Source organism: Eschscholzia californica, unplaced genomic scaffold (assembly GCF_041429995.1).
Source record: "Eschscholzia californica isolate CP2 unplaced genomic scaffold, dmEscCali1.0.p SCAF_42, whole genome shotgun sequence".
Taxonomy (NCBI): domain Eukaryota; kingdom Viridiplantae; phylum Streptophyta; class Magnoliopsida; order Ranunculales; family Papaveraceae; genus Eschscholzia; species Eschscholzia californica.
This window is the reverse complement of record NW_028238464.1, coordinates 105,001-107,500: the sequence shown is the minus strand read 5'-3', so window position 1 is coordinate 107,500 and position 2,500 is coordinate 105,001.

Below are 2,500 nucleotides of genomic sequence, written 5' to 3'. Positions count from 1 at the left end.
CATAAAGATCCCACGACGTTCCAAACGAAAGTAAAGTGTTCCGTGCGTGTGAACTACGTTGTCCCATGTGCCGGCTCTCGACTCCTAAGATGTCCCATGTAAATGCCCTTCGTGGGAAAGAATGTCCCGTGCAACGTCCCTTGATGATCCCCATAAGGTGTCCCATGTGCGTCCCATGATGTCCCATGCGCGTCCCGTGCCGTCCGAGCCTCACCAAGGCCGTCCCATGCGCGTCTCGTGCCGTCCCGAGCTGTGCCGAGGCCGTCCCGTGCTGTCCCATGCCGTCCCGAGCCTCGCCAAGGCCGTCCCGTGCCGTCCGAGTTGTGCCGAGGCCGTCCCGTGCCGTCCCGTGCTGTCCCATGCCGTCCCGAGCCTCGCCAAGGCCGTCCCATGCGCGTCCCGTGCCGTCCGAGCTGTGCCGAGGCCGTCCCGTGCTGTCCCATGCCGTCCCGAGCCTCGCCAAGGCCGTCCCATGCGCGTCCCGTGCCGTCCGAGCTGTGCCGAGGCCGTCCCGTGCTGTCCCATGCCGTCCCGAGCCTCGCCAAGGCCGTCCCATGCGCGTCCCGTGCCGTCCGAGCCTCACAAAGGCCGTCCCAGGCCGTCCCGTGCCGTCCCATGCGCGTCCCGTGCCGTCCGAGCCTCACCAGGGCCGTGACATGCCGTCCCGAGCCTGACCAAGGCCGTCCCGAGCCTCACCAAGGCCGTCCATGCGCGTCCCGAGCTGTCCCATGCCGTCCCGAGCCTTAGCAAGGCCGTCCCATTCGCGTCCCGTGCTGTCCCATGCCGTCCCGAGCCTTAGCAAGGCCGTCCCATTCGCGTCCCGTGCCGTCCCATGCGCGTCCCGTGCTGTCCCGTGCCGTCCCGAGCCTGACCAATGCTGTCCCGTGCGCGTCCCATTCTTTTGGCTCGGCTGGCCCGTGCATTCTATGGGGTCGTGGGACATTTCGAAATCCACCCGGGCCATTTCGACTCTCTCTTCATTAATACTATTGAGGTATTATTTATGAATTATTGGAGAAAAGAAACGGAAGAAAATATTTTTTTTTCTATTTTTTATGAATTTTCCGGTGTTTATTCACTTAAAAATTCATAGAAAAATAAATATTTATCGGAATCGCTATTATAATATATCAAAAAAATCCTTGCGAAAAGACCTTTCCAACGAGTATAAGTTTGCTGGATTCCGACGAGTAACGAAGGAGTAAAGGCCCAGTATGCTTGGTTAAAAAATTGATGTTTCCTTGTGAAAATAGGAAAAACAATAACTTTGCACTATAAGGGGGAGGGTTGAGCTCCTTCCCCAGAGCGTGCACAGCACTTGTGCTGGCACGTTCCCTAGTGCTCGCCAAGCACCATAGGGCATCCAAAGGGCAAAGCTCGGCCTACTACATGATGGGAAGCTTCTAATATGTCGGAATACGAAGAGATTTCGTGCGACCCGAAGCTCGGCTCGGGCGTCCCGGCCTGTGCCGAGCTGTGCCGAGCGCGTCCCAGGCCGTCCCGAGCCAAGTCTCGGGCGTCCCAGGCCGTCCCGAGCCAAGTCTCGGGCGTCCCAGGCCGGCCCGAGCAAAGTCTCGGACGTCCCAGGCCGTCCCGAGCTGTGTCGAGGCCGTCCCAGGGCGTCCCGAGCTGGAGCGAGGGCGTCCCAGGCCGTCCCGAGCCAAGTCTCGGGCGTCCCAGGCCGTCCCGAGCAAAGTCTCGGACGTCCCAGGCCGTCCCGAGCAAAGTCTCGGGCGTCCCAGGCCGTCCCGAGCTGTGCCGAGGCCGTCCCAGGCCGTCCCGAGCTGTGGCAAGGGCGTCCCAGGCCGTCCCGAGCAAAGTCTCGGGCGTCCCATGCCGTCCCGAGCTGTGGCAAGGGCGTCCCAGGCCGTCCCGAGCTGTGCCGAGGCCGTCCCGAGCCTAGTCTCGGGCGTCCCAGGCCGTCCCGAGCTATGGCGAGGGCGTCCCAGGCCGTCCCGAGCCAAGTCTCGGGCGTACCTGGCCGTCCCGAGCTGTAGCGAGGGCGTCCCATGCCGTCCCGGGATGTCCCATGCGCGTCCCGTGCCGGCCCGAGCAACAGCTCGGGCGTCCCGTGCCTCGGCCCTTCCAAGTGGTGCTTCGTCGGACATCTCGATATCCACTCGAGCATTTTCGACCATTCTCCATATGTGGGTGTGTGGGTATTTATCAGGAATATTGGAGAAAGAATCGGGAAAAAAATATTTTTTTTCTATTTTTTTTGAATTTTTAATTGTTTATTCACTTAAAAATTCATAAAAAAATAAATATTTATCGGAATCGCTATTATTATATATCAAAAGAATCCTTGTGAAAAGACCTTTCCAACGAATGCAAGTTTGTTGGATTTGGACGAGTAACGAAGGAGCAAAGGCCGAGTATGCTTGGTTAAAAATTTGATGTTTCCTTGTGAAAATAGGGAAAACAATAACTTTGCACTATATAGGGGAGGGGTGAGCTCCCTCCCCAGGCCGTGCACAGCCCTTGGGCTGGCAGGTGCCTT